This window comes from Homarus americanus, unplaced genomic scaffold (genome assembly GCF_018991925.1).
Source record: "Homarus americanus isolate GMGI-L3 unplaced genomic scaffold, GMGI_Hamer_2.0 scaffold30976, whole genome shotgun sequence".
Classification (NCBI taxonomy): domain Eukaryota; kingdom Metazoa; phylum Arthropoda; class Malacostraca; order Decapoda; family Nephropidae; genus Homarus; species Homarus americanus.
In genome coordinates this window covers 728-20,000 of record NW_024719424.1, presented here as the reverse complement: position 1 = coordinate 20,000, position 19,273 = coordinate 728, and positions in this window count along the sequence as shown.

Genomic DNA, 19,273 nt, shown 5'->3' with positions numbered 1-19,273 from the left:
TGCATCGGTTCTGTATTCTGGTTAGCTTTGCGAGTGTGGTGTCGCATGCCGAAGCATACAACTGGCATCCATAATCAAGTTTTGATCTGATCAGGGTCTTATACACCATTAATAAAGATTTCCTATCGGCTCCCCATGTAGTACCTGATAAAACTTTCAGGATGTTTGTGACTTTAAGACATTTACTTTCAAGTTCGTTAATGTGGTTTTTCCACGTTAATTTCCGGTCAAAATGAATACCAAGAAATTTTACTGAAGTCTGAAATTTAATAGGAGTATCATTTAATATTAATACTGGATTTCTAATGTTACGTTTCTTAGTGAAGACTACTCCTTCTGTCTTCTCAACTGAAAACCTAAATCCCCATTGTATTGCCCACTATTCCGCGGCTTTTAGGCCGGTTTGCACCCTTTGTGCAGATAGCCTCTCAACTCGAGAGGAGCGCCAGATTGCGCAATCGTCAGCAAACAAGGAGAATTTGAGGTCACTTAAGCTGGGGGCTGGTGATAGGAAATCATTAATCATTATAAGGAATAAAATTGGGCCCAAATCGCTACCTTGTGGAACTCCATTTTCAAAGACAAATGTGTCTGACTTTACGTTACCTTTTAATTTGACGGAAAAAGTCCTGTCTTGCAAAAAATTACTAATGAAAATTGGCAAATTACCTCTCAGACCCAAGGCGTGGAGCTTCATCATGAGGCCAGTCCGCCATGTCAAGTCGAAAGCTTTTTCTATGTCTAAGAATACTGCAATTAATGTTTCTTTACTGCAAAGAGCTTTTGAGGTGTCAGTTTCAAGACTTATTAAATGATCTAGTGTGCTTCTACCTTGGCGGAAACCACACTGTCGATCATTCAATAAGTTGTTACTTTCCAAAAAATACATTAGTCTACGCTTTATCATACGTTCCATGACCTTTCACAGACAGTTTGTGAGCGAAATCGGACGGAATGAGTTGGTGTTGTTCGGGCATTTGTCCCTCTTCGGGATCGGTACGACATGGGCAAAGTGCCATGAGTTTGGAAACGTTCTGAACGTCCAGATCTCATTGTACACTTCTAGCAATTTGTCCAGGTTTCCCTGGTCAAGGTGCTTAATCATCTCGTATCGTATACCGTCAGGTCCAGGAGTAGAGCCCTTGCCCTTATTAATAGCTAAGGAAAGTTCCTCTGGGGAAAATGCTCGATTGTAGCCCTGTTCGTCCCCGTTCTCGAAGTCGAGATGCAAGAGCTCGGCACGATCACGGAACACGCCGAAGCGTGGATCATGATTGGTGGAGCTACTGGCATCTGCAAACTTCTGGCCTAGGGTGTTGGCAATGGCCTGGGGTTCGTCGAGAATCCGCCCTCCACTACTCACCTGTGGGATAAAACTCCTTCCTCCTTTGGATCTGACCCGGTTTATGGCCGACCATACCTCAGAGGAAGGGGTATCCTTGTTAATAGTGGAGACGAACGCCTGCCAAGACTCTCTCTTACACTCCCTGAGAACCCTCCTAGCCTTGGCTCTAGCTTTTTTATATTCAATTAAGTTTACAAGTGATGGAATTCTATTGAATAAACGACATAGCCTATTTCGCCCCCAGACCACTCGTCGGCAGTCTGGTGTCCACCATGGAACTCCAGGCCTGTGGGTTTTTGCAGAAGTCTTAGGAATTGTTAAATCTGCTGCGTGTATTATAGCTTGTTGTATGTGTGTAATTTTGGTGTTGATGTCTTGTCCAATGGTGTCTATACGAACGGCTCCTGAGTAGGCCCTCCAGTCTGCTTTCCTAAGGTTGTAGCGCACCTCGGGAGTAGCCGTTGGGGCGCCACACTCATAAGAAATGCAGATCGGAAAATGGTCGCTACCCAGAGAGTCGTCGTATGTAGAAAATATACAATCTAATAGCAAGGCAGCATCAACTATAGAAAGATCTATAGCTGACGCTGTGCCAAATCGTTCGTCCACTCGAGTCGCACTACCGTCATTCAAAAGAGACAAGTTGGAGTTGAGGATAGCTGCAGCCACCTGCTCTCCCCTCCCGTCACTCCGGACACTGCCCCACCGCAAATGGCGAGCATTGAGGTCGCCGAGGATCATTTTCTTTCCTGGCAGTTGGTTAAATAGCTCCTCAAGCTCACCATCGTCAATGAGCCCGCCCGGAGGACAGTATAGTGAACAGATGGCAACATAGCCAGTCCGAATCTTAACTCTGCACGCCACAGCCTGCAGGTTCACGTTCAGATTGACTCTTTGCTGGGCGAATGAACTCCGAATGTATAGGGCTACCCCCCTTAGGTTGTCTCCCCTGTAGGACGTGTAGTTGTCGAATACAGGTGGGTCGTCGTGACCCGCAAGTAGCGTCTCTTGTAGGCCAAAAACGTCCGGCCGGAATAATGACATTAGTAAATGAAATTGAGCATTTTTATTCCTAGCACCTCTGCAATTCCACTGGATGATACTGAATTTTAAGTCTGAGAGTTGATATGGTCAGCGTTTTGGGCTTTATTTTTCTTTCCTCTTGTTTCTCGGGGGGAAAAGGGTACCGGGGAAGGATCCCCCTCATCAGATGAGCAGGGGCTCCCTGCCCCGGGTGTCTTTCAAAAAAGCGAATGATTGGTTGTGGTGTTGAGTTTCTCATCATGCATTCTAGCGAATGCGATCTCCTCCTTACGTTGGGGTAGATAGGGTCGTGAGTCTGTTTGGGTTTTGGGGTCAGGTAAAACTTGTTAGTTTGGGTCTCGTTATTAGTCATAGTTGTATTTGTGTTCTCGTCTTTGGCGTCTGTGGTTGAATAACCGGTGATTGTGGAGTCAGTCTGTGTTGCGATGGTCTTGGTCTCAGTCTGCGTTCCAGTGGTGCACATTTTGGTAGGTGAGGTATTTTTGGATACAGCGAAGGACATTCCAGGTGTTGGTGTCTGCAAGGACAACTCCACCTGCCTCTTAGCCTCCTTGTAGTCCAAATTGTTCTCTGCTCTCACCTTACTGATCTCATACTCCCTCAGGTAGGAAGGGCACTTCCTGTCTGAGGCAGCATGCTGACCCGAACAGTGGTAGCATTTTTCCTCCGTTTGTGTACAGTCATCGTCCCTGTGTCCGGTCTGAGCACATTTGGAGCATACCTGGGTGTTACGGCAGGCCTTACCAGTGTGTCCAAACCTTTGGCAGTTAAAACAACGCATTGGGAATGGAATGTATGTTTTGGTCTGGACCCTCTCATAACCTACCAAGACATGAGTGGGCCTAACAAGTCCGTCAAAAGTGAGTACAGCTGTAGTTGATCGTTTTCGTTCACCGTCTGTGGTCTTCCTATTAAATACGAAAGCATCGACGACTCCTTGATCTTTCATGTGGTACTTAATTTCGTCATTAGTCATCCCCTGAAATTCGTAGCTGTTAACTACAGCCTTACAGGTGTTGAGAAATGCTGGGATATACGGTTCCACTGTTGTTGAATGAAAAGTTTTAAGATTCAAGGCGTCCCTCATTTGCTGTGCGTCTCTAACGGTAACTTGGAGTTCGCCTTTTCTTGTCTTTCGGACTTTCTCCACGTCCCCTATCTGATCCTTAATGGCCTTCTGAATGATGAACCCATTAATTTTGTCAAACGAGGTAGACGTGTCAATAGTCCGAAAGTGGATTACTCGGGCCTTCTCAGTTGATACTTGTATGTTTCGTCTTTGTTGTGTAGTTTGGTCGGTAGCCGTTACATTGTCAGAGTTTGTCATTGGTCGTGGCAGTCGTGGGTCATGATTGGTCTCCCGCCTCTGCCTGTCCCTGCCTGGACGAGCAGAGGGGGGCTTGGAGTTTCCCCTCCCAGAGGGCATGGTTGGGGTGGCTGGGAACCACCCCTTGGGTACAGCTTTGCTTGTTTAATTACATGTATGGTTTTGGTGCACTAAGGTTATGCAAGGCCCTCAGTGCAAAAAAAAAAGACTTTTACTTAAGGACGACCCCCGAACAGTGGTGTGCCTGCACGATCACAGACGTCACTGCTGGATTGGCCCAGGTTTTTCCCCGACACCCACTGGAGACACACAATCCCACTCCGTGAGGTGTGCACCACTGGGGGGGCTCTAGCACGAATACTGAATTATGAAAATTCAGCAGGTGCCTCGGCCAGGGTAAGTATTAGAAAAAATGTAGTAAGAGAGAAAGACCTCCTACCACGTCAGGAAGGACAACAGTTAGCGCTTCCCTCGCAGTTGTGTGGGTCACTCACACTAACTGTGGGGAGGGAATGCTAAGGTTGTCAATCCTGAGCGCTCGTGAGGTGTCAAAAATTGTACAAGTGACAAAGCCACTTTTAAAATGAATTGAATGAAAATGAATTGCTGTTAAATGCTGTAGTGTTGTTGAACAGCAAGAATAAGTGCAAGTGCACAAGATGCAGCGGGCCATGGCGAACAGAAACCGTTACGCTGAGTACTGTTCCCGCAAGAACGTCAGTCTCCTCCCGTGTCCAATCAGCCTCTGAATTTCCGATGATGATGATGATAATGAAGTAAAGTGGCAAATGACACTGCACTGGGAAAGGAGAGGAGAGAGAGAGAGAAGTAAAGCGTAGAAACGGGAAGAAGAGTGGGAGGGGTAGATAGCAGGTGGGCTGTCCACCTAGCGGAGACGAGTTGAAATGATTGGGTGGCGGCAGCGCGCAGCACAAGCCCGTCCGCTCAGGGAAGGAGGTTGAGGAGGGAGGGGGGAGTTAAGCTAGCTAAATATTCATTATTGTAATGGGTGTTAATTTTTATTTGTCCGGTGGTAGTGTTATTTGTTTACCTCTTTGTGTAGAGTGGTTCTTGTTCTGCAATGTCAGCATGGAAGCTCTTAGGCCACCAGCTGTGTGTTTTAGTTGTTCCTTCTTCTTTTAACTTGGAGAATAATGGATCCTCCATCTCTTCAAGTTTGGTCCATACTCTCTGTGCTTGGCTGTGTGTACGTATGTTCAGAGGTTCGATATTGAATAATTCGTGAAGTTCTTGTATTTTGGTGGTGTATGGCGGAAGTTGCTTTGATGCTCTACGGATAGCTTTGTTTTGTACTGCTTGAAGTTTAAGTTGACTGGATTTGCTGATCGTGTTGAGTGGTATTGGTGGATATTCTAGGTGTGGGCGGATAAGTGCTTTGTATAGGTGTAGTTGAATTTTGGTGTCCATTTTGCTGAATCGTCTTAGTTTCGTGAGTTGTGATTGGGCAGTCTGTTTGCGTTGTTTTACGTGTTTTGCTATGCCTGTTCTTGTTATTGTGAGTCCCAGAATTTTACCTTGGTTGGAGTATTGTATAGGTACGTTGTTGACTGTGATTGGTGTAGGGTTTTTTCTGGCAATATGTATTATCATTAGTTTCTGTGTATTGGTTTGAATTTTCCATTTTTTTTCATATTCGTTGATTTGCTCGATGGCGTGGGTTGTTATCCTTGCCATCATCTGTTTGCCCTTGCCTGGATGTCGGTATGATTTGTGTGACGTCATCAGCATAAACTAAGTATTCTCCGTGTACAGGAGGTGGCATGTCCGCCGTATATATTGTGTAGAGTGTTGGCGAGAGGTTGCTTCCCTGTGGTACTCCGCTGTATAATTTGAAGCTTGGGCCTGTGTGGTTACCTATGATAATTTTGGCCTCTCTATTGTCGAGGAAGTTGCAAAGAAACGAAGTAAAGTTGTTGGGAAGTTCTTGGGTGGTAATTTTGTATTTGAGTCCTAGATGCCAGACCTTGTCGAATGCTTTAGCTACGTCCCTTAGTACTACGTTACATTGCTCGTTGTTGTGCATCGCGTTTGCTATGTTTTCGTAAATTAGGGCTAAGGCTGTATGGGTTCCTCTATGTTTTCTAAATCCATGCTGTCTGGGGTTGTATTTCTCCTCAAATTCGAGGTGTGTTCTCAGTCGGCGGTTAATTATTTTTTCTAGGATTTTTCCCGGTATTTCTAGGAGAGAGATTGGTCTGTAGTTTGCTACTTGGGTTGGGGATTTGCCTGGTTTTGATATAAGTCTGATGATTGCTGTTTTAAATTTTCTTGGGAAGTAGCCAGAGGCAAGTGCTGCATTAAAAATGTGACTGAGTTGGTGCATCATGTTGATTGGTAGATGCTGGAGTATGGGTTTGTTAATTTTACTGATGCCCGGGGCCTTATTTTTGAAACTGATTATTGTTTTCTGAATATCCTCTGCGGTGATTGGTTGAATCAGTGTGGAAAGATCGTCCAAAGCGTGTGTGTCTATGCTGGGACTTGGGTGCCAGATGTGGGTTGTGTGTGTCATGTGATTGGTTACTTGTTGCTCGGTATTCATACAGAAGTTCAGGTTGTCTTCTTGGCTTATTTGAAAAATTTTGGTTCAGTATTTTCTGAATTCAGGTTCTTGTTCTTTGGGTTCAGTTAATTTGATTTGGTTGCTATTTAAAATGTAGTTTGACTCGTTGCTTGAGATTCCCATTAGGTTTTTAATTTTTCGCCAGAATTTTTTCGGGTTGTGGTAAGTTGCTTCTGTGTCTGTTATTAATTTCTCCCAGTTATTCACGTATGCTTCTTTGGACATGTCTCTTAGTTGATCGTGTATGGTGTAATATTGTATTCTGTATTCTGGCGTCCATCCATGTTCTAGGGTTAATTTGAATAAGTTACTAAACTGTGTCTGTAAAATTCTTGATTGATGTGTGTATTGGGGGTGTGGTAATGTGCGGTGAGTGGTCGTGGGTATGTGGTGTTCCATTGCTTGGATCACGTTTCCGTACCATGTCTCCAGTGTGCTGTCTATTTGGGAGGTGTGTTTGTTGTTTAGCCGGGCTATTTGGTGGTTGCTTAGCTCATTTTGGAATTCCTCCCAGTTGGATCGGCTGTAGCTGTATCTCGTCTTGGCAGGGATCTGAATTGGCGACGTGGAGAGTGTGGCTACGATAGGGAGATGGTCACTGGTGGTTATTGGGCCGGGTTCCATTTGCAGGTTAAGATGGTGATGCTGGTTTGTTAGTGCTATGTCTGGATGTCCGATTTTACCTGCACTGATGTATGTGGGGAATTCCGGGCCGAGGTGTATTGCGTTGCCATGACTCAGCAATGTGTTTAAAATCTTGCCCACGGCGTTGTTGTCCTGGTGTCCCAAGACGCGATGTCGAGCATTTAAATCACCCAAGAAATATGCTGGTATGTTTCTTCTCAGGAGTTTGAGCATGTCTGCTAGTGGGAATATGGGTCTTCTCGGAGGGAGGTAACAGGTGCCGATTATAATAGGTCCTGTTGGGCAGTTAATTTCGATCGCCAGAAAGTTTTCCTGAAATGAGTCGTGTATCTTGTGTTGTATGTTTCGTTTGATGGCTATGGCTATTCCATCATGTGGTGTGTCTTGGTTGTTTTTTTGGTATACTGTGTAGTTAAATAGTTTTATTTCTTCTGAGTTTTTCTTACCATGCGAATTGATGAGAATAATATCTGGGTCTATGTTACGGTATGTGTTGTATAATTCGCTTGCTCTTTGTGGGATCCATGCTAAGACATTATGTTGGATTATTTTTAGCTTATTTATTATGAAGGCTGGTGTCTAGAGCTGGTTTGCGCCATTTTTGCTGACCGGTGCTCCCCTGACAGCCTCCTGTCCAGGCCCAAGCGGATCTTTTTATATGTTGACTGATCAACTCTTTCTATTCTGTTGTGTTTTGTGAGGATTCTTCCCTTCTTGATTAGTGTTTGAATATGTGTGTCATCTAGGTGGCCGTCTCGCGGACCCAACCAATGTAAGAGGAAAGCTACAGCATCTACATCTACAAGGTACTGAAGCAAGTGCACCCCGACACAGGAGTCTCCTCCAAAGCTATGTCCATCATGAACTCTTTCGTGAACGACATCTTCGAGCGCATCGCTGCCGAGGCTTCCCGCCTGGCGCACTACAACAAACGCTCCACCATTACAAGTCGGGAAATCCAGACAGCTGTCCGACTCTTGCTGCCCGGTGAACTGGCCAAGCATGCCGTGTCTGAGGGCACCAAGGCTGTCACCAAGTACACCTCTTCCAAGTAAGAGGTTACTTGTGCACAACAAACACGCCATCCCACTACTACAACTTAATCGGCTCCATCGGAGCCACAGTTACATGTTAAAGAGACAGTTACCGACAGTGATGTATTGAGAGGGAAATAAAAAAAAAATTATAATAATCTGCATTCTCTATTGGCGTAGAAACAGGACTAAATCGAAACATAATAAATAAATAAATAAATAAATTCTGCGTGGAGTAGTTTTACACCCACTGCAAAGTGACATACATGGAGTGTGTTTGGGCGTCATTTCTTGTTTGCAGCACGCCTATTTCATGTAAACAATTTATTTTATTTCATTGTATTTTCTTTTATTTTAGTTATTTATTTACTTATTTATTCTTTATATATTTATTTGTTACTAGCTCTTGTTTGTTGCACCCACCTCCCGAATTGATGACCTACTATACAATCGTGCCTGCACGAATGTTACCAACTTACCGTTAGGCGATTTGGGTACCCGAAATTAACGCTCTCCTACCACCAACCATTTCGATTGTCATGAAAATTATCTTCAGAACAGTTCTTTGGCCCTGAGAAGGGCCGAGTTATAGATGTCTGGTAGGTTTTGTTGTGCTTTTTGTTTTTCCCCAAGGAAGAGGACTTAAGCACGCTCTCCGCGGATGCGCCGGGCCAGCTGGATGTCCTTGGGCATGATGGTAACGCGCTTGGCGTGAATGGCACACAGGTTGGTGTCCTCGAAAAGACCCACCAGGTAAGCCTCAGAGGCTTCCTGCAGAGCCATGACGGCAGACGACTGGAAGCGCAGGTCAGTCTTGAAATCCTGGGCGATCTCACGCACCAGGCGCTGGAAGGGCAGCTTCCTGATGAGTAGCTCTGTGCTCTTCTGGTAACGACGGATCTCACGAAGGGCGACGGTTCCGGGCCTGTAACGATGGGGCTTCTTGACACCACCGGTGGCTGGGGCGGACTTGCGAGCTGCCTTGGTGGCAAGCTGCTTCCGTGGAGCCTTGCCTCCAGTGGACTTGCGGGCAGTCTGTTTAGTACGGGCCATTTCGACGACGAAAGAGTAAATACGGGCGGCCGATACGATACGAAGTCTTTAGTTAAGAGGTGAAAGAAGATTATTAGGAGTTGAAGGAAAAGTGGTGAAACTGAAATACAGTAGGAGTAGAAAGAATCTGGGCTCAACCAGATCGCTTCATCTTTCTTATTGGTGTTTTGTCTTTGTTCTACTCCCTTGGCCACGAGTGCCGCATGCGTCATCCGCAAGCTACGCCCCACCTCCAAGAGGGAGGGACGGCCTTGGAAGAACGATACTACCGCTGCGTCCACAGCACGCCACCTACACCCACCAAATGGTGCGCGATTCTCTCTCTCCCTCACCATGAACGGTTACGAGTTTGTTAACGTGGCGCGGATACGTCCGGACACGCCGACCTGCCCCAAGAAACTAAACCTCCTAGTTCTCCAGAAGTTTTTCGAAGCTAATGGGATCGTGGGGGTCACCAAGGTAGAACGCCTAAAGCTCCATGGTGACATCAAGATCACCTTCGCCGAGAAGGGCATGCCCGCTCAACTCGCGGAGATCCCAGACATCAACGGCATTCCTTTTAAAATGTTTGCCTTCATGTGGGACAACTTGAAGCTGGGTGTAATCTCCCACGCCGAAATTGCCCACATGGACAAAGCAGAGCTGAGTGAGCTCCTCAAGGAGCAGCAGCTCCAAGTTGTGAAGAAGCTGTCCGACACCACTGCCCTCATCGGACACCACTCCACCCTACCCAAGGAAGCTCAACTGGCGTGGGTAACTATGCCAGTCAAGCCCTACTGCAGACCGAAACGGTGTTACAAATGCCAGCACTATGGACACACTGTAAACAAGTGTGAGGCGCAGGAAGACACCTGCTCCATGTGTGGCAGCCCTGGACACCGCTACACGGTCTGCCCCAACACAGAGAAAAAATGCGCTGCCTGTGGTGGCCCACACTCCTCCGCCGACCGGACCTGTCCCAGATGGAAGGAGGAATGCAGGGTAGCCAAGGCTCGTCTTGAGAAAAAACTGAGCTACAAAGAGGCCCTCCTTGCTGTACGCTCCCAAGAAAAGAAAAAACCAGCAGTAAAGAAAAACCAAGAAAAGAAAACTCAACAGAAGCCGCCCACCACACAGAACCAAGAACACCACGTGGCCCGTGGTGCTGAAGCCCACGCGGCCCGTGGTGCTGAAGCCCACGAGGTCAACCTCACCCTCTCTGACTTCTTCCACACCTATGAGGACTTAATACATGAGGAAGACGAACAAGAAGACCCAAACACAAACGAATGGACACTCCAAGAGAGCAAGAAGAGAAGGAGAGTGAGAAGAAAATCGACATCAAGCTAAGAAGACCAAGACATCCCCTCCACACAAGAAACCAAAACACAATCAAGCCGACGAAGCACTGAACATCCATTGCCCAACCCAACACGCACCTGACGCTTGACCTGACGCTAGCCTGGCTTTGTCTCGTCGCCTCCCTGCCGCGTCCAGGCGAGTTGCTGTTGCTGCCTCCATCTTATAATCCCTCACGCAAGCGGTGTCTAGCCACTGCATCTGTTCTCTCCTCCTAAAATTCACTTCAATCCTCCCTTTATTCTTCTCCTGAACCTCCTTCCCCCCTGTCACTAGCATTTTCGATCGATCGGCGAAGCCCACATTGGAGCCAGGACCACCACAGAGAGCAGACACGCAGAGCGACGGGGAAGCCGGAGATCAAACAGACATAGCTGATTCGCTAGTTCTGGGACCTCTCCCACCTTCCCACCAACCTTGGAAATCACAAGCACCTGACTCCATTCTCCAACTGACAAATCTGTTGATTCAATCGACACATTGAGCCTCTCCTACAGTATCGGACCTCCCTTAGGAACCCCGAATGCTGCTGAGGGGCTTGGTGTGAAGAAAGAGTCAGCAGTAAGTTTTCAGACCTTTTTCTTCCACTCTAACCTTTATCTTCCGTGCCGTGAAAGGACCTATTCCCCTGTCAGTTGACGTACAGGGGAGTATTCGTCTGGAAACGCCCTCTGTCCCCACACCTCGCTAGTGCGTGTTTGTGTGAAGGGCGGGGGGTCAGCACAGCCTGCCGATTCGCCTGGGGACCTCTGTGATAGTGCAGGGCCTCCCCTACCTGAGGGGCGCAGGAAATTAGGGACTGTTAGGGGAGATCTCCATAAATCTCCAATTCAAAAAGTTAACATGCCTTCAATTAAACTTAAAGTGGACCGTACCATCCAACCGTGCACAGACCTCGCTTCACTCATTTTTCAGCTGACTTTGATTTTCCAAATCCGTTCCTTCACCAATGACGACATTATCAAAATATTTGTACAAAATGACGAAGACGCCGACCAATTCCACTCCCCAGCATTGAACAAAAAACTAAAAGACAATGGCTTAACTGTCCTCAGCTCACCCGAATACCGCGCAAAATGCACCCTCATATGTAGAAAAGTCATCCCTCATATCCTTGGCAACCCTAACCTATTGACAGAACTCAACACACACAACACCTCCCAAATGACATATGCAGCCCGGATGGGAACTCTCCCCATGTTAAAAATCACTACAGCTACACAAACTGACGCTATCAAATTAAAATCCAACGGAATTAAATTCGGCAATAACATCATCCCCTCACGAAACATTGAATTCCAACACTACATTCCAGTTCACCAATGCTACAACTGCTACCAATTTGGACACAACACCAACCGTTGCAGTAACACACTGACTTGTTCAAAATGTGCCAATCAAGGCCACTCATACAGAAACTGCACTGCCACTGTAACTAAATGCTGCAATTGTAAAGGCCCACACTCTGCTATCAGCAACAAGTGCCAAATCAGACTCGATAACAACACAACACCACTCCCTCCCCGCCGACCCTCCCCTCCCACTGCACCTCCCACAGCACCACCTCCTCCACCCCAACACTCACTCCCTACTCCCACGACTCTCCCCACTTGCTGGACCAACAACCTGACCGCCCCCCTCCCGTCCCCCGACAGTGACGCAAAAATCACCACCATCATACTTCTGGCACATACCCTAAGCAACGGTAACAGATCACTTTTTCTAAAACTGGTAATTGAGGGTTTGAAGGCTAACGGCCTCCCTACCATAAACATTCCTGACTCCTTCAGAACCGGTCCCGACCTCATCTTCCCCACTGCCCCCATCTCCGACCGTACCAACATGCCCCCCCCACCCCCCAGAGAATCCACTGTCTCCCTCCTCCCCTCCACTTCTGCCATGCCCACACCTGACTTATCTCACCATTCTACCATTACCTCACCCCCCAAAGTAATCAGTCCAAAACATACCGGCCCCTCCACCTCGACCTTGCCTACACCCGACTTCTCCCACTTGACTACGTTGAACTCCCGGACCACGAACACCCAAACCAAACCCGATCCTCCCCTAACACCCCAGACTCCCAAGAATAAAATGGCAGCCCTTCCCCCCACAGAACTAGTGGTCAAGACCCCTAGACCAAAGAGGAAGAACACCTCCCCCCTTTCTCCCTATACACCTGACAGCAAAAAAATTATACAATACACTCATCCAACCAAATCAATAATCAAAGTAAACCTATACGGCACTACCCCAAAGGAAACAGAAATCAACCCCGACACGAACCTAGCACACTCCCCTCAACCTCCCGACTCCCCCACACACAGTCACGTAACTGCCCTTCCCTCACTTGCATACACAACACTCATACCACCACCACGCTCACAGTCACTCGACAATTTAGACCTCATCCCTGCACCTCAGAATTTCTATCTTTAAGTACTAAACAGACCAAACACTCCCCTCCCACCTCCCTTGTATTAATATCTTCCCTATAACCACACCCAACAATTTCCCCCCAAATTAAAACCTAGCCTCTCCTTAACCCTCACCCAACGATTCCCACCCAACCTAACCAAATCAAAATCAACCTAACCTCTCCTCAGCCCACACCCACCGATTCCCACCTAACCTAACTTAAGACCACCTCCTCCCCCTCACCAAGCCCCACGCCACCAACTCAAACTCAAGACCACTCCGACAAAAAAAAAAAAACTAACCCACTCAACCTGCACTAACACTCCCAAAAAAAGAAAAAGAAAAGAAAGAAAACCCAACAATCCTCCCAAAACAAAAACCTAACATACCCAGCCGTTACTAGCAATCCCACACAAAATAAAAAATAACCATTCTACCATTAACTAACCACACCCTATCACTCCTCCCAAAACAAATACCTAACTTACCCATCCCATACTAACTCAAATGACATGTACGTTTCCCTTAGCCAATGAGGTTGGTGAGAGTTCCACAGTGCCTACGCAAGCCCTCTCCCTCAAGAATGTTACCAACACTGTTTTATGGGCACCTCCCTTAGCCAATAAGGTCGGAGAGGTGTACCTAATAAAAACGGTACCAAATTGCAGACGACATTGAACGCCTCTCTTAGCCAACAAGGTCGGGGAGGGGTGCAATGTACCTGTACACAAACCCTCTCCCTCAAGAATGGGGCCAGAACTCACAATACCTGCAAGAAAGAGAGAATGCAATAATTAACCCAACTCTGCCAACCACTAACAAAACCTACAATCCTCCCAAAAGAAAAACTTAACCCACCCAACCTTACTCACAACCCCTCTTAGAAATCAATACCTACAATCCTCCCAAGATAAAAACTTAATATACCCGACCTTTCTAACAAGCCCCTTTGACCCTCCTAATAAAAAAAAAAATAAATAAATAAATAAAATAAATAAAAAAATAAATAAAAACATATGACGCAATACAACTATTCATTAGCAACACAAAACATATCATTCCTAAGAAATCCTACCATACCATAAATTAACCCAAGAACCTCCTCCGGACAACCGAACCATACCTGACCTTATAACATTATCCTAACCCTCCCTCTCTCCCCTTACATTTACATGCAAACACATACACACTCACACAACAACCCCCCTTAAGCAATTTTAATTCACCTTAAATTAACATACAACCGCCACCCCCATCAATCCCCAAACACAAACTCCCCCCCTCCCTCAACCAATCTCCAAACACAACATCCCCCCCCCGCCAGACAAAGCCACCTTACCAAAATCGACCTAACTCAAGACTGAAACCTAACAACCTATATCTCACTCTCATCTCCGTTCACAATTTGACATAGCTCAAATCTGCCTCCTGCCATTACTAAACAACTCTCCTACGATACACTCATCCTTCCTCACTACGAATACTTTGACATTTCAAACTCAAAGATTCTAAACTCTTCCTCCAACTCTCTCCATTTCTCTCTGACATAGCTAAAAGACCCACAACTCTCAGAACCTAATCAAACATACCCAACGTCTGTGACATCCAATTCTTAATAAAATTGACCTAACTCTAGACTGAAACCACTCAACCTATATCTCATTCTCGTCTCCGTTCATAATTTGACAAAAAAGCTCAAATCTGTCTGCTGCTATTACTAAAAACTCTCCTACGATACGCTCATCCTTCCTTACTATGAATACTTTGACATTTCAAGCTCAAAGATTCAAAAACCCTTCCTCCAACTCGCTCCGTTCCTCTTTGACATAGCTCAAAGATTTTACCTTCATCTCTCTCCAAACAACCCTACGACTAGCAAATTTCTATATTTTCACCTTCTCTGTTTGATTTGATCGTGTGCTGCCTGTGCGTCCGTCCACCTGCGTTTCTCGGCTTGCGCCGCCGCCGTGGCGGGGCGGTTCTTCCTACGCTTTACCAACACTGCCTAGGCTAAGACGACAATCAGAACACCCGCGTTGGCCCTTTGCTTGCCCGGACCTGCTCCCGCCCTCCCTCTGCCTCGTCCTGATTGTGGTTGTTGTACCCTCAGGGCATTTTGCCTACCCCCTCACGCAAGCGGTGTTTAGCCACTGCACCTGTTCTCTCCTTCTAAAATTCACTTCCATCCTCCCTTTATTCTTCCTCTGAACCTCCTTCCCCCTGTCACTAGCATTTTTCTAGTTCTAGTTCTCGCGATTACATCACAGACAGAGTGAAGTGGAAGCCGGAGAAGGAACAGTCACAGCTGATTGGCTAGTCATTGGACCTCTCCCACCTTCCCACGTACCCTGGAAAACCCAAGCTCCTAACCGCCATTTTCCTACTGACAATTCTGTTGATTCGATCGACACATTGAGCCTCTCCTACAGTATCGGACCTCCCTTAGGAACCCCGAATGCTGCTGAGGGGCTTGGTGTGAAGAGAGAGTCGGCAGTGAGTTTTCAGACCTTTTTCTTCTACTGTAATCCTTCTCTTCCGTGCCGTGAAAGGACCTATTCCCCTGTCAGCTGACGTACAGGGGAGTATTCGTCTGGAAACGCCCTCTGTCCCCACACCTCGCTAGTGCGTGTTTGTGTGAAGGGTGGAGGGACAGCACAGCCTGCCGATTCGCCTGGGGACCCCTGTGATAGTGCAGGGCCTCCCCTACGTGAGGGGCGCAGGAAATTAGGGACTGTTAGGGGAGATCTCCATAAATCTCCAATTCAAACAGTTAACATGCCTTCAATTAAAATCAAAGTGGACCGTACCATCCAACCGTGCATGGACCTCGCCTCACTTATTTTCCAGCTGACATGTATATTTCAGATCCGTTCCTTCACCAATGACGACATTATCAAAATATTTGTACAAACTGATGAAGATGCCGACCTATTCCACTCCCCAGCAATGAACAACAGACTGAGAGACAATGGCCTAACGGTCCTCAGCTCACCCGAATACCGCACAAAATGCACCCTCATATGTAGAAAAGTCATTCCTCAGATCCTTGACAACCCTAACCTATTGACAGAACTCAACTCACAAAACACCCCCCAAATGACATATGCAGCCCGGATGGGAACTCTCCCCATGTTAAAAATCACTACGGCTACTCAAACTGACGCCATCAAATTAAAATCATACGGAATTAAAATCGGCAGCAATATCATCCCCTCAAGAGACATTGAATTCCAACACTACATACAGGTACACCAATGTTTCAATTGCTACCAATTCGGGCACAACACCAACCGTTGCAGTAATACAATAACTTGCTCAAAGTGTGCCAATCAAGGCCACTCATACCGAAACTGCACTGCCACGGTAACAAAATGCTGCAACTGTAAAGGCCCTCACGCTGCTATCAGCAACAAGTGCAAAATTAGACTCGACAATAGCACAACACCACTCCCTCCCCGCCGACCTTCACCTCCTACAGCACCACCTCCACCTCCCCACCACTCACTCCCTACTGCCTCGGCCCTCCCCACCCGCACTTGCTGGACCAACAACGTGACCGCCCCCCCACCCTCCTCCGACATGGATGCAAAAATCACCACCATCATACTTCTGGCACATACCCTTAGCAACGGAAACAGGTCTCTTTTTCTGAAACTGGCAATTGATGGTTTGAGGGAGAACGGCCTCCCTACCATACACATTCCTGATTCCTTCAGAACCGGTCCCGACCTCATCTTCCCCACTGCCCCCATCCCCGACCGGACCAGCATGCCACCCCCTCCCCCCAGAGAAGCCACTGCAATCTCCCTCCGCCCCTCCACTTCTGCCATGCCCACACCTGACTTATCTCACCAACCTACTATTACCTCACCCCCTGGAGTAATCAGTCGGAAACCTCCCGACCCCTCCACCTTGACCTTGCCTACACCTGACTTTTCCCACACGACTACGATGAACTCCCGAACCTCCAAAATCCGAACCAAACCCAATCTTCCCCTAACACCTCAGACTCCCAAGAATAAAATGGCTGCCCATCCCCCCACTGAAATGGTGGTCAAGACCACTAGACCTAAGAGGAAAAACACCTCCCCCCTTTCTTCCTACACACCTGACTGCAAAAGAATTATAAAATACACACATCCAACTAAATCTATAATTAAAGTAAATCTATTCGGCACTACCCCAAAGAAAACAGGAAAGAACCCCGACACGAACCTAGCACACTCCACTCATCCTCCCGACTCCCCCACACACACAGTCACGTAACCGCCCATCCCTCACCTACATACACCTCACTCAGACCTCGCTCACAGTCACTCGACAAGTTAGACCTCATCCCTGCACCCCAGAATTTCAATCTCATATAAGTAACAAATTATACAACATGATCACCATTATGCAATACAACTGTAGAGCATATCACTCAAACAGACACGCCATCTCTCTCCTCATACAAGAACACAACCCAGACATCCTCCTCCTTAACTCAACATGCACAAACACCAAAATCAAGCACTTCGGCTACACAAGCAGACAATCACCCCACGAACTATTCGAGGGCGTTGCAATCCTCATCAGATCATCCATGAAACACGAATTCATCACCAACTTTGCTTTCAAACACTTCATGGCCGCCAAGATCTACACTCAACACGGACAGATTATCATCTGCACAACATACTCAAGACCTAACTCGCGTATCCCCTTCACAGACCTAAACTCCATCTTTAACAACTCACACCTACCTGTAATACTAATGGCCGACCTCAATGCACACCACACCGCATTCCAACACAACCGCATCGACCCCCTTGGCCAACAACTACACGCTTTGGTCACTCACAAAAACCTTCACCACATTGGCCCTTTCTTCCCCACATTCTACGCTGCTCACGGCAAAGGCACTCCAGACATCGTCATCACCAACACCCCTGCCCTCCAATTCCAACACTACATCACTCCCGGCCCCCTATCAGGCTCAGACCACATTCCCATCACTCTTCACCTCTCCAACAATCCCATCCTCCTCCCAGCAACCTCACCTCAATACCAGTATCAACACGCAGATTGGGATGCCTTCAAGAAAACACTCTCTGAACAACAATACACTCTCAACCTCGAACACCAACCCACTAGGATGATTGAGGAAACCTGGACACACCTTTTCAACACTATCACCGCCATAGCAGATACCCACATTCCTAAACACCGGTTCAAGAAAAAATACTCCTTCACACCCTCCATAAGAACTCAACGCCTACTTCACTGCTACAGGACACGATTCGAACTAAACAAACTTAACCTAGCACCAGTTTCCACAGACATCTCCACACTAAGAACACACATCATCCATAGCCTCCGTCAAGATCATGAGGTTCACTGGGCAAAACTCGTAGAGGCTGCCCAGGAACACAGAACACATAACCCCCGAGAATTTTGGCAAAGGATCGCCAAGCTGAAAGGAACTGCAAAACCCCCCTTTGATCACCTGCTAGTAAATGGTAGGAAAATCAATGAGCCAGCCGACGTAGCACAAACACTAAAACAACACTGGGAACACATTTTCCACCCACACCCCCCACACAACAAAGGTACATCTTAAACCACATAAACAACATCACCACACACATGCAAACACTTCACGACAGAACAACTCCTGACAACACAATAGATACCTCCACTCTCACACAGGACCACACCCTCACTGCTCCTTTCACCCCAACAGAAGTCGCACAAGCACTGGACAAAACCAAAAAGAAAACACCAGGTGACAGCAATATTGGTCAAGCAATCCTGAAGCACCTGCCCCGAGAAACAATCACAGCCATTACATACCTCTACAACACCCAACTGGCTACAGGATACTTCCCAAAGCTCTTTAAGACAGCCACAGCCGTCATGATACCTAAACCAAACAAAAACCCAACAGATCCTCAAAACTACAGACCGATCAGCATACTAGAAGTCTTAGGCAAAACTTTTGAAAGACTATATAACACCCGCCTCAGATACCACCTTGAAGATGAACAACTACTGTCCTACAAGCAGTTCGGCTTCAGAGCACACCACTCAACTCAAGACGCACTCAATATAATCACAAACTACCTCCACATGAACAAAGATGCATACAAGATAGCACTCATTACAAAAGACGTACAAAAAGCCTTCGACACAGTTTGGCACGATGGATTAAAGTACAAGATATGCACCAATTTTAACCTCCCTCAAAAATCACAACAATTACTATGTAACTTCCTAACAGACAGAAAAATGAGGATAAAAGTCACACCTGCCTACTCTGACCACTTCACACTGCATGCAGGAGTCCCACAAGGATCAGTCCTGTCCCCAACACTATACATTCTTTACACAAACGACTTACCCGACCCCTTACACATCGACTCTCTGACAATACAGTACGCCGACGATGTAACCCAACTAGTCAGACACAGAACTCTTGATCACCTAACAGACAAAGCTAACAG